General features: G+C 36.0%; 1 protein-coding gene across 2 annotated transcripts in view; it reads right to left on the bottom strand.

The window, feature by feature from the left end:
* Positions 1-14,117, bottom strand: part of KDM5B (lysine demethylase 5B) — a 66,730-nt gene that overhangs the window by 51,699 nt on the left and 914 nt on the right. The gene's annotated exons all lie outside the window — the stretch shown is intronic.

The following is a 14,117-nucleotide window of genomic DNA, read 5'->3' as shown; positions in this document are numbered from 1 at the left end:
CCCATGTAACCCTATCTTTTCCCAAAATCAACCCCTCTCCTCTCAAGTGTCTTAATTCCTGTTAATGACACAAGCATTTTTGCAGACATGAAGGAACAACTTGCAGGAAAGATTAAAAACGTGATCTATTTAAAAACAGTAGTCTATCTTGGCTAAAACCTTCCTTGCATCCTTTCCTGATTTTCAGTGATCTCTCTCTTGCTTTATTTACTATTCTACGTAGTATTAATTGTATAAATGTTTCCTTTACCTTCCTCCTCAATAGAATTATGAACTCTGGAGAATAGAAAGGTTTTTTTCTTCTTCGGATCCCAGGGTTTTGCAGTGTCTTACACACAAGGGATATTCAAAATGCTTGCTGACAAGGATTTGGGAAGGAGTTAAAAAACAGTTCTAACTAAAGTAAATAGGCTGGAGATTAAACTAAATGACTAGAAGTCTTTCCAAAGTTATGTGAGTTAAAGAGAGGTATTCAAGAAACAAAGCATTCATGAAGTCAGCATTTCATGAACAAAATTCTGCATAAATATATGAAGACACAACGCTTGGTAATGTTACTAATAAGGACTCTACCTGTCATTTCACTGGTAAAGGCAAATCACCTCGGCATGTCAGTTAGCAACTTTTCTGCAACATAATAGTCATAGTTACCTAAGCAATTCTGAGATTAAATAACTGGTTCAGGGTCACATCATCAGCATGTGACCCCAGATCTTCCCAGCTTTATCACAAGTTCTCAATACAGCAAATAATTTAAAAATGTAAAATTTACCTTCATTTTGGATACTCCAGCATTAAGAACATTGCTTTAGCTTTCTCCCTTATGCTTGGTAAACCCATTGTTAGTTCTAAGGGAAACAGTTCTCAGAACCTCCCCAACGTGGACTTAGAATTCAGAAATGGAATTTTCCTGGCCATGAATGATTTGTAAAGAAAGCTCTTTAAAATATATCCTAAAAGGAATACATAGATACATGTATGTGCACAAAAACATATGGAAAGAAGAAAGGAGGGGGAATTAGAGGGAAGGTGCATTAAAAGATGAATCCTAAAGAAAAACAAATTCTAAGGATGTGTAAAATTACTTAATAGTTCTTAAAATGGCAAAGAATGGGAAGCAGAGGAAGTATCATAAATGTATGTGTAAATGTGTATAAATGTGAAGATACTATTGTGTTTGAGGAGATATAGACAAACCTTTATACTCTAATGCTGGGTGAAAAGGAATAAAATCAGGATAACATCGATACCAACATGGTATGGGCAAATAGCTTTAAAAGAATCGGGAACTTTATCATTATAATGACCAATCATGATTCCAAGGGACTAAAGATTAAACATGACACTTAATTCTTGATAGGTGAAGATCAAGAGAGCAGAATAAGGAATCTTTTTTAAAATTCTTGATAGATGAAGATCAAGAGAGCAGAATAAGGAATCTTTTTGAATATAGCCAACATATCTACTTGTTTTGACTGATCATACAGACTTGTAACAGATTTTTTTTTTTTAATTCTCAAGTGATGGGAAGGAATGTTCAATGATTTTGCTGACTAAAAAAATACGATTATAAAAAACAGAATATATCATGCTTGCTAGAACTGTGAATGGCAGTATAATTAATCTATATCTTCACGTTCACTAGAATGCCACAAAAAATTTCCTTTTTAAAAAGAAAATAGTGTTCCTCACTGATCATAGCAGTTCAACCATTTGAATGTTAAAGCTAATATCAATTTATATCAAATATTAACTAAGTGACTTCCTTGAAATTAAGCATTAATGTAAGCATGAGTAAAAAAAAAAAATTAAAGCTTGGTCATACAACTCAATACCCTTACTTCACAAATAAAACCAAAACCCAGAGTAGCTAATAGTGCCGGGCACTATGTATTTTCTAAATATTTAACTCAAAGTCTGTTGGAAAAAGATAATTTGTACAGAAGAACATTTACAGGAAAAAGAGGAAGACCCAGCAACTATTCAATTAGAATGTATGCTCCTAGAAGCATAGGAAATGCCTTTTTTTTTTTTTTTTTTTTTTGGTATTCTCATCACAGTATTTGCCATAACAAGATCCACAGATGCTTGCTTATTGATTTCTGAAAAATTCCAAAGAAAGTGACAAAATTAACTCTGCCAGCACGTTTTTTAAGCATTCCCAAAACTATACGGAGAATTAAACCAAAAAAGATCCAACATACACTCTTATTTCATTACATCTGTAAAACCCATCCTGCCTAAAAATAGGCGGCTGATAAGAATAAAGAATATGTATTCTTATTACATATTCTTATATGTAATGTAAGACATTATATGTCTTATAGACATTCCAAAGCCAAGGCAAGGGCAAATTCTGTATTGGCTGAATAAGTGGGATTCAACTGCACATCAGTTAATGCATTCAGATTAAAAACTATTATGGGAATCCCAACCAAAGGCTCAGAGGCTGAATGAAATTTGCTGAATCATTATTGTATTTGGCCTTTTTTTTTTTTTTTCAAACAAGCAAGTGATCACTACTGAAATTAAAGGGGACAGGGGATGGAGAGAGACAAACCCAAGTATTTCTACTAACCTTAAGAGAACAGCATTAAACGGCCATGCATCCATACCCAAAAAACCTCTTAAAAATTCCATAAATTGTCATGGATATTTGGAGAGATTAATGCTTCAGATAAAATTAAATGATCAGAGATACCAACTCTTGACCTCTTTAAATCTGTCATTATTGCAAAGAGAATCTTTAATATTATGATTACAAATATACATATATAATAGTTTATCTAAAGTGATAGTAAAATGGAAATGTGACTAATGTTCAAATCTGAAAACACTAAGGAACTGCATTTATTCTATCACTGCCAAATCATCTAATTATTTAACATGAGACAAATATCCAGTCCAATTCACGCAACATCTTATAATTTTAACCAAGTCTTAAAATTAGTCCTCCAGTTTGAAGAGCTATGAGATGACAAAAACCATGATCAGTAGTAGATTTAAGTTTAACCACAATCTTAATGACATATTTGAGGTTTGTGTGTTGCTATATGCCTTTTTCTATACTATTAACTTTGTAATTTGTGCTGCACAGATCTTAATCCAAATTAATTCCATAACCATCAAACACAAAAAAGACCATAAGCCTAATAGGATAACACATAACATGAACTCATGTTAAATTCTCAGGTTTAAAGACTACAAATTCAAGAGTACAGTAGTTCCCAGATTTTAAAGTGAGGAGGGTTATGTAGGTCATGTATAAGTTATAAATGAATTAAAAAATCATTACCATAAGACTCAACATCTATGAAATACTGAAACTCTCAAAGGTATAGCCAAATACAATTAGCTCAATAGAACAAAATCCTTTACATCTGAGGCTTAAGTCAATAACTAAAATATACTGGAAATAAAAGCCTGGCATAACTGTCTAAGCCACACTAATGCCCCAATTTCCTCATTATTAAATTAGTAACAGTTCCAATATTGCAAAATCATTCTAGAGTTCTGAACCAAAATGCAAAATACTTCTCCCACCAAGAATGAGGAGTATTCAAAATGGTAGATCAAATTTAGTAATTCAACAAAGATATTGAAGGTACCATACCAGGACACACACATATGAGTATATATGTATGTATAACATATATATGTATGTATATATGTATGTAATATATATATATATATGCATGTATGTATTGAGAGATCCTATCTTGAAAGTGCTAATGAGAAAGATAATATATAAACTGGTATATTTAAGTAGGGAAAAGGGGGTGGGGAGGGGAAGGCAGCTAGGTCAGGCAGCAGATAACCAGCCCTGAAGTCATGAGAATCTGAGTTCAAATCTAGTCTCAAGACACTTGATACTTTCTAGTTGTGTGTGATCTTGGGGCAAGTCACTTAAGCCCAATTGCCTCAGAAAAAAAAAAAAAGCTGCTGGCATATTCAACACAAGGAAAAAGTAGGGAAAAGGGAAGACAGAAAAAGGATAAGTAAGCCAGAAACACAAATGTCATTAATAGGAATCCATTTAAGACAATCCCCTCCCCTCCCATTCTCAAAGTCCATTCATCCCCACTCCTTTGGTATTCCCTCAACTAAGTGTCTCAATGGAAAGTGACTTCAACTTAAATCTTCCAAAAATTTTCTGTTCAAAACACCCCAACAAAACAGGACAAACCTCTAGACATTAGAACCAAACTACACCATAGAAAAATCATCTTTCACTGTCACCAGCCAAAGGTGTTAACTGACTATTGTGTGCAAGGTATTATATGCCAGCTACTAACAATATAAAGACAAACAATTCCTACTCTCAAGGAAATCATTTTTTACTGGGAGAGAATACATTATCTACACAAAAGAGTGGCCACATGACAGGCAAGCTAAGGAAAGACATCACCAATAGCATAGAGATTCTAGAAAAGCTTTTCACAGGAGACATCCTGAAGGAACACTGAGCATCCAAGACCACTGAAGAACCAAGATAAGAGAATATTTTACAAGCATATAGAAAAATATGTATACACACACACCCACACACACACACACACACACACACACACACACACCCACACCCCAAGTTGGGTATTTAGCTACACGAAAGCTATGTGAAGGGAACTATCCGTCCTTCTGAAAAAGTTCTGGCAGTTATTAGTGTACTACAAACTCAATAAGCTAACAGGAAGTCAAGACTATGACAAGCTTGGGCTGCTTTGAGAAGCAATGTTTCCTATCATAAGGAAGTTATTGATTGTCCCTTTGTATTCTGTTCACTTGAGAATATCATTAAAAGCTCTAGCTTTAAAAAGGACACAGCTAAGGTAGATGTCCAGGGAAGAACAAAATGGTGAAGGGCACTGAGACCATGTCCTGAGATCTACTGTAAGAACTAGGGATGTTTAAACCTGAATAAAAGACAACTGTCTTCAAATAGCTTAAGCATTGTCAAACTAGAGGAAATTGACCTGGTCTGTTTGGTCCCACAGAGTAGAATCAGTAGCAATGGGTTAAAGAGGCAGAGGCAAATTTAAACAATGTCAGAAAAACAAAGCCCCCTAAACAATTAGGATCTTAGATCTAGAAATGGAAGGAATTCCTGAAGTCGACTACAATCCCACACTCTCATTTTGCAGAAGATAAAACTGAGGCCCAGAGAGACTTGACACCAAAGTCATATAGGTAATAAACATCAGAGCTGGATTTTGAACCTAGTACTCAAAAAATCTACTGTATCTCACTACCTCTATACCCAGGAGCACCATTTTAAAGAGCTCAAAGTACTTAACATACTGCCTAAAATGCCTTGGATCAAAAAAAAGTGGCAAGCAGTTCCCCAATTTTTTCTCTACTTAAGACCACATATCAAAAGAAAAGTTGGCAATCAAAATCTTGATTTACTTGTCTGGTCCTGGTTAAACCACAGTATGCCGGCAAGAGTATAAAAAATTAATTTCCTATTAGTGTTTAGGATGTCTAAAAAAGGGTATTTTTTCTGATTCAAAGACTTCCATTAATTTAGGGGAGAAAAAACTCACTAAAGTCAAATCTAGAAGGGATGTCCTATGGATTACAAAGCTCAGAGCAAAGAGATTTAGGCTCTGAGCAAGAAAAAAACTTCCCAGTCAAGAGAAGTAAACTTGCTTTCTGAAGTGATTGGTTCCCCAGACTGACACTTTAAATGAAGAATGAATAACTATTTCCTAAGGATCACCCGTATTACCAATCTGCCTACAAGATCTCTTACCTAAATGTCACATAGGGAAAAAAGAAGGGAAGGGAATCCTAAACATCCTACTGTGTGCCAAGTGCTATGCTAATTAAGTTTCTTTAAAAGTATTTCATTTGATTATCTCAACCACCCTGAGAGGTAGATGCTATTATTATACTCATTTTAAAGTTGAAGAAACTTGAGGCAAACAAAGTTTAAGTGATTTTCTAGGGTCAGAAAAGAAAATTAAGTGAGGCTGGATTTAAACTCAAATCTTCCTGACTCAGCCCAACATTCTATCCACTGATAGCAGAAATGCAACTCATCTTTTCCCTCTACTAGTAGACTTTTTTTCCTCTCTATCTATATCCAATTACTTACAGTATATATAGCATAGAGTTGACTTTGCTTCTCTCTTCCCATTCATGTGGCCATTACCTTTGATCAAGTACTTCTAACATCTTACCTGGCCTCCTAGTCAACAGTCACTTATCAGTAAACATTTAATTCGCACCAGAGAGTCTGTGCTAAAAGCTGGGTATACAAAAAAGGCAAAAAAAGCCAGTGCTTCCTCTTCAGAAATTCATAAGGTCTCTTCTGGTCCCCCTGCTCCTAATTTCTCTTCTGTGCAAATCCATCTTCCCCCAGCTGAAAATATTCCTAAAACAGGTCATAGAGCCTCAATCGAATGGCTGGCTCCCTCTTCCATCAATGTCTCCTTACTTATCTTTCCAGAGTGACTTCATTTATTCATCCTATACCTATTTCCCCCATAGAATCAAAGCCCTGTAAGGACAGGCACTATTTCCATTATTTCCTGTATCCCCAATACTCAGCAACCAAGTCCTTAATCAATGTTTAATGAATTGAACTGGAGGTTAACACGATTTAAAGATCACTTAGTCCAACATACTCTGCCAGTTCTGGGCTGAGTGCTGAAAGCAAAACTGCCCCTGCCCTTCAGGAAAGTTCAGTCTAATGGGGGAGACAACAAACAACTATGTAAAACCAACTATGGCCGGAGGGAGGGAAGGTAATATAACAGGCATTTTAGGGGGTTTTACCCTCACTTTACATGGGATAGGTTCAAAAAAGGAACTTGTCTAAAAATCACTACTTGTAGGTAGAATTGAAATTTGAACCAAGTCTTTTTATACTCAAAGTTCAGGGTCCTTTATAGGAAGGTGCTTATCAAGTCAACAGGTTCTATCCTGAGATACTGAGAGGAGGCCTCTTCATACTCAAAAGAAACTGAAAATGTAAAGATTCAGATTTACTCAGGCCAATTTTTTAGTGGTTGTGCAAGGCAGTTCTTTTCTACCAGATAATCAAACCGGGTATGTGGACAAGAATACAAAGTGTACTTAATGAACTCTACTAAGCACTTTTTCAAGACATAAAAGTTGTATAACTTTTATATCCAATATGACCTTGTCTTTTCCTCCAATTTCAAAATTGGGTTAAACTAATAAAAGTAAATGAAACACAACTTTCAGAACTTTCAGAAGTAGTATAGGAGGGATTTTCCAGCGGGGTGAGACTGCTTCTACAAAATCTATCTATATCAAACTAAGCATGAAAAAAATCAATTAAAAACTATCCATTACCCAATTGATACCAAAATCTTTCATTAGACACAAATAACAAAACTTTTCTCCTCTCCCAAAAACACTATAAAGTTTAGAGTAAAAAACTGTTGTCCTTCCCTCTGTTCTCTCGCGTATTCCAGTTACGGAACTTTTTGTGTTTTAAAGAACAAAAACATTCTTTAAAATCCCCAGACTTGGTATAACTCAGTTCAAAAAAATTCTCAATCATTAACTCTCAGCAATACACAAGAAGTCAGGCTTTGGTTCTTAATCCCTCTCACGTCACCAATTAATTAATCAGGACAGCAGACCTCATTAGTGCCTGATCCTTATTTGCAGATGAAGGAAGCTTGATCCAAGGTTAATACTGGAATTAACAGGAAAAAACAAGACCCTCATCTGCTTTTAAAAATCTGGCCTTCCCCACTTATCCTAACTAGCTAGGGATTCCTCAATTCCTACAAGTCTGGGTTGTTTTGTTTTAAATCATTGGTTTATGAGATTAAAATTTTTAAAAATACTGCAATATGACAAAAGCAACAAAGTAAAAGAAATAAAATCAAGGTTCTTCAAGAGTTTGTAATTCCAATTCAATCTATAAAGGGCCTTATGCCTAAATTTCCCATCAATAAAATGGTAACAGTCTCTAAATACAGTTGTAAAGAACTGGGTTCAAATCTCAGCCCAGCACCTAAATCCATGTGGCCTCATGCAAGTCATTTAACCAATATGGGCTTCAGTTAAAAAAAGGAAGATTGAGATTTATGATCTTAAAGTTTATAACCAATTCAAAAATTCTATGAATTCAAAACTGAATCTTTTAAATAGTGAAAAAATTACCCTTATAAATTATAAACATTCTGCATATGAGTCAAGTCAACTCTAAAATGAAATTTTAATAATATTAAAATCTGCAACTACTAAGTCAGTATAGATTACTGTATGCCCATGGGGGGAGAGGGGGGAGAGATACAGGGGAGTAGGGGAGAAGGGAGCTTACCAAAACTCAAAAGCTGTCCAGAAAGCAATAAAGACTTGTTAACATTTCTTTTAAAAGATTATTTTAATAATCTTTAATAATTTAATGCTCACATTCTATTAAAGAGCAAATGAGTATATAAGCATATATAATCTACTTTAGGAAGGAGGGCACTAGAAGAGGCAAGTAAATGACTAAGGCTTCGTCATGTAGAAGAGGTTGCTTGAGCTGAGTCTTAAAGAAAACTAGGGAGCAGAAATGAGGAGGGTAGATATTCCAAGCGGGGACAAGAAGCGGTGCAAAAACAGTAGGTACTAGGCGATGGAATTATGTGTAAGAAAAAAGCCAGCTTTTGATTGGACCACTGAGTGTAGAAAGGGAAGGGATAACCATAATTAAGGCTGAGAAGGTAGGCCAGATGGTGAAAGGGTTTTGAATATCAAGCAGAGGAGTTTGTTTTTTATCCTAGTGGCAAGAGGAAGCCTCTGAAGTTTACTGAAGTGAAGTGTGTTTGGGGAAAGTAGTTATATCTCCTGACTAGTTGTTGGTTATTCCTCATGATGAGACTTCCTCATTTCTGATCCTAGCTTTCTTCAAGTATCAGCTCAAGTCTCACTTTCTGCAAAAAACTTTCTAATCCTCCCCAATCTTAATCCTTTCCCTCTAAAATTACCTCGAATTCAATTTATCATATATATTTTATACATAAGCAAATATGCACATAATCATATACATATGTGTAGATTTAGATAACTTGTTTGTACAGAGTTCTTTGCATGTTGTCTCCTCTATTAGCCTAGTCTGTAAATTTCTTGAAAGCAGGAATTTGTTTTTTATTTTTGTTTTGCCTTTCTTTGTATCCCTAACACTTTGCACAATGCCTCATACAGATTAAGTTATTGAAAAGTGCATTTTTTTTTACATGACCTAATATAGAATGTGCAGGAGAAAATCTTGAGGCAAAGAGCATATTAAAGAGGCTACTGAAAGTCTAAGCTATAAGTAGGGGATTGAAGTAAGATGGCATAGCCCAATCAAGGATATGTAAATAGTTATTCCATTTTTAAATATTCCACTATTATTTTTAACATCCAGCTCTATTTAAATTATGACTGTTCTGTAGGTTGACCTGGCCAGTAGCTGTCAAAGAAACACTCCCAGCAAAGAGAAGCCTGGATAATCCCAGAGCTGATGAGATGAGGAGGAACATGCCAATTTCCATTAAGAGAATTTCCCTAGAGTCAGAGTGACGTGCTACCCTACAATACTTTGCTAACATGGACGGTCCACCAACTGTTCTGAACACTCTGACCTTTCTCAAAAGATAAAGACAATGGATACAGTAGTAACACAAAAAGTAAGGCACTTTTTCCCCATCCAAATGTCCTTCACCCACTAGATAAAGATTCAAGTCTCAAATCCTAAAACTTTTCTTTGTACACAGTATAGAAGCAGCTAGGTAGCAAAGTGGATAGATCACTAGGCCTGGGCTTGGAAAGATATCTTCAAATGATCTCAAACACATACTACCTGTGTGTCCAGGCAAGTCATCTGTCTGTCTCAATTTTTCATTTGTAAAATGAACTGGGCCATTTGGGTATCTTTGCCAAGAAAACCCCAAATGGGGTCTTGGAAAAGTTGGCTGTGATTCAACAACAGAGAAGCAAAGCCAGTTAATTATCAGATACCCCAATACCACATTCCTCTCCCCTACTTCCACAATGCCAGGAAGTAAATACAACAAGTTTCTAGTCAGGGTCTTTTCATCAGCTCCCCATCTACATTCCTTCTACTAATCTGAATGCTTCCAATTTCAAGGAGAAATTCAAAGCACAAAAATTATCTGTCACAGGTATCTTCAGGATTTGAATTTAATCACCTACTTAGACATGGAGGCTTAAAAAAAAAAAAAATCTAGCCTAGTTTATAGGCCATAGTATAGGGCCACTCTCTATGGGCTTCATTTGACAAAGCTAAATCTGTCTCCAGAAAATATCTACATCTAGTCCCCAGGAAGAAAAACAGCCCTTGATTACCATGGTATCTTAAATCAAAGACAAAAGAATGAACCAGAACCCCATGGCCTATACTTTATGCAAACACAAATTCCACCTTCTCATCCAACTCAAGAGTGGTTCTGCAGCCAATCTATTAGATGACATTTGGTAGGTAAGACTATAGGGAATATAAAATAAAAGAAACCCAATTAGCATTTTCATTTTTGTGGCTTTGCCTCTCCCAAAATGATTCCTTTTCTCTAGACAACCTTAAAGTGAGTGGTCTAATTAAGAGGACAATCAAAGGTTGCAAGTTCTGCACAAGATCTCATTATAGGAAATGAGTCAAGTTCAATTTAGAAATTAGCAGTTTATAGTGAATACATTTTTTGCCTTTTTTTTCGAAGGAAGTTTTATGAGTAGCAAATTTGTGTCTGGTAATAATAAATCTGGAAAATTCCAAATTTAATGGCCTCGAAAACCATCAATAGAGATGACAGAGGCCTTGAGGAGTTAATCAGCTACTCAACTGGAAGTATTCTATTGAACAAAAAGAAAATACTTTAAACCCAATTAAGAAACAAGGAACAAGTGACACTAAGGATTAATAATTTTCTGTAATTTAAAAAATCAGTTCAGTAAGTCCTATATCAGTGTTTAAAACAAAGAAGCAATTCAAAAGCCCTAACTTTAGCATAGAAGAACTATTAAATAGGTTTGCAAATTTAGTTTTAGTTATTTGACCAATGTGTTGGTTGACATTGTATGTTTTATCAATAATCATCTAAATATGAGAAGACAGCTCTTTTTTAGGATAAGGACTTTGACTCCACTCATTGTCAATCTCTAGTAATTTACAAACAGTTCTAAAGGATATCATTGTGACTCAAAGACCAATTATCATCAGTAAAGTCAAATTTAACCAAATTGTAAATGTGAAGCCACAATAAGCACATTCTAAGTGCTGGGCTAACTCTAGTACAAGAACATTCACACAAAGACAGAAATTGGTGGTCAAATATAAATGAAGGAGTAAAGCTTTTTAAGATTTTTTTTTTTAAAACTTGAATTAAAAGCACATACCACCATAAGCATAGGAGTTAGGCAAAATTCATTCTATGTACATGCATTTACAAATCAACCCCAGGATAAAGGATCACAAATTGAGCTTCTCTCCCCCTTCCCTTAGAAAATTGGAGGAAATGGTCCACAAAAGTCCAAAACAATGCCTTTTTCTGAAAAGCAAAGTAAAATACAAGTTAAAGTTTACGCAAATTAAAATGTCAAGTCTACAAATAATAGCATTCTACTCCCCTTAAGGATCCAATTTCACATGTATTTATATTATATATCTTTGCTACACACAGATTAATCTAATCTGTGTGTAGGCTTGAGGCAGAATTTTTAAATCTTGGATTTGGGGTTCAAATTTAAATTCTATACAAATTTACTAGGTTTTTCTCCCTTGCTACAATGTGGGGGAAAGGGGAGAACAGACCACCTCCCCCACCCCCCACCCCCGCTTTGGGTTAAGGCTATTATGTTCACTGGATAAAATATCTGATTATGTAGCCAAAATAACCAATTTGAAGGAAGAATTTAAAATATCTTCAGCTTATTTAAACATCAATAAACTCTGGCATATTAATAAGACTCAATCATGCATTATTTAATAGTATCCAGCTTAGTTAACAAAAAAAAAAAAAATCTACAAATACAAACATGGCAATGAAAATAAAACAATCCTTTAGTGTAAGAAAACTAGGGAGGTAACATATACAATTTTCTCTTTTTATAAAACTATTTGAATGAAAACTATAAAACTAAGCACAGAAAATAAAATGGTTTCACACTAGTATAATATTTGATTTAAAAGCTACTTTCTTTTTTAACTTGTACAATCTAAAGATGGGCACATACTATTAAAAAACCAGTATTAGTTTCAACCAAATCTATCTACACAGCTTATTTTCATATATATTTCAGAGTAACAACCCAGTGATAACTTAAAAAAAACTTACCACTACAAAGTTCCCACATATCTAGCTCAAAACCCCTTCCTAGCAAGTTATGGTAATAGATTACACAATCCCCCTGATTTGAGGTACAGAAGGTAATAAAAATCATTTAAATGCTTTTTATTTTATTTTCCTTTCTTCATCCCTCCCAAAAGGTGTAAATAACATCACAGCGTACACTTTCAATATAACTACTTTATTTTAAAATACTGATGTCGTCTATAGACTAACATATCTCCTATTGAAATATCTGAAAACAGATTTTGTTTTCTATTTCAACTATATGAAACCACTTGTTCAGTTATGCTTTTCTAATGAATCACTTCTTTTTCTGAAACAAAGACTTAACGTTTCTCAAGAAACCTTTGTTCCAACAAGACCCCTCTCTTCAAGAACTACAACTTCTGGATATATTCCCATTCTGTGGTTAAGATTTAACAAATTCACAACAAATACCAACTTTCAATTTGGCAATGGAGTTTGTTAAACAAAGAGGGAAACAAGTCCTCTCAGCATGAAGATGGGTTCCAAAAGAGGGTTGGTTTACATTTATAAATTATTTGTGCCTCTTTACACCCTTCCTCAGGCTGTATTCCTCTCTATACAAAATGGTGGCCATCATGTCTAACAGCAAGGTAGGAAAAGACACTAAGATTACTTTATTTTGCTAAACTTTCCATTTACATGTAAGTCAAGTTAGGGAAAGAAGTAGCCAGTTCAAACTAAAGAACCCTATCTTTGAGATTCAGAGAGCCTATAAAGACCAAAAAAGAAAGGCAAAAATAAAGGGCTTTCCCCCAGCCATAGTATACCACAATGCCAACATGGAGGACAACACCCAGGAATCCAGCCTCCTCTCATTAGGTCTCTCCTCTGCCTCTCACTGCTCACGTATCTGGGCCCCAAAGAACTTGTCCAAGTTAGTAGCTTTCAGACTATTAAAAGAACTGCACAATTCATATTCCCCTTTCCATTCTAGTTTCTGATAGTATAAGAGAACTAAAATAGCAATGAACCACTGTTTATTTTCTCCTGAGGAATTAAAACAATGACTTCAACAAGATGGTTTTTTTCGTGGGCTTTTTGGCACTATTATTACTAGAGCTTAAAAGATAATTCGCTTCCCTTCAGATACCAGAACCCTTCTGGTCCACTCAGAAAAACATACCCTGATTTCTGCACTATTTACCCAACTAAAATGGGCTAGGCAGAAATTGGGGGTGGGGGTGAGGGCAGAGCACACAGACGACAGGTATTTCACCCTCGTTTTAAAACTTGACCAAGTGCAACTCTCTAAAATGTGGTGATAGCTTTATTTTGGCCTTGGAGGGTGGGAGAGGATGGTGGCGGATTTTCCTGGTCTTGGACACAATCAATGACCACTAACCTCCCCCCCTTCTAATAAACATCTTTTCAAAGCAGAGTACAAGGCAGAAAGAGGGAGGGACCAAGGCGAGGAGAGAGGAGAGACCCTCCTGCTCAAAGACGTCATTACAAAGAGCTGAGCTTTGGTTGGGAAGGGGCTGAGAGGGTGGAGGATGGGTGGGGGTGAGAAATAAACAAAACAAAGCAGATTCTCCCTCAGCCTCCCATTTGGGATCGGCCGCTTCGGGGAGGGCCTGAGGAGGGGGAGGGGACAGGACTCTCCACAACCGCAAGAAGGGCAGTTGGTCTCCCTCCCCCAACGGTCCCAGCCCCTCCAACCGCCGCTCTGGGATAACTTTGTCTGCCCCCCCCCCGCCGGGGGGGAGGGGGACCCCCGTGGGGGGAGGGGTGCACCCGGCTCTTCCGGGGGCTTCAGGCCGTCCTCACTGGACG

This window comes from Antechinus flavipes, chromosome 4 (genome assembly GCF_016432865.1).
Source record: "Antechinus flavipes isolate AdamAnt ecotype Samford, QLD, Australia chromosome 4, AdamAnt_v2, whole genome shotgun sequence".
Taxonomy (NCBI): Eukaryota; Metazoa; Chordata; class Mammalia; order Dasyuromorphia; family Dasyuridae; genus Antechinus; species Antechinus flavipes.
This window is presented reverse-complemented; position numbering and strand designations above follow the sequence as displayed.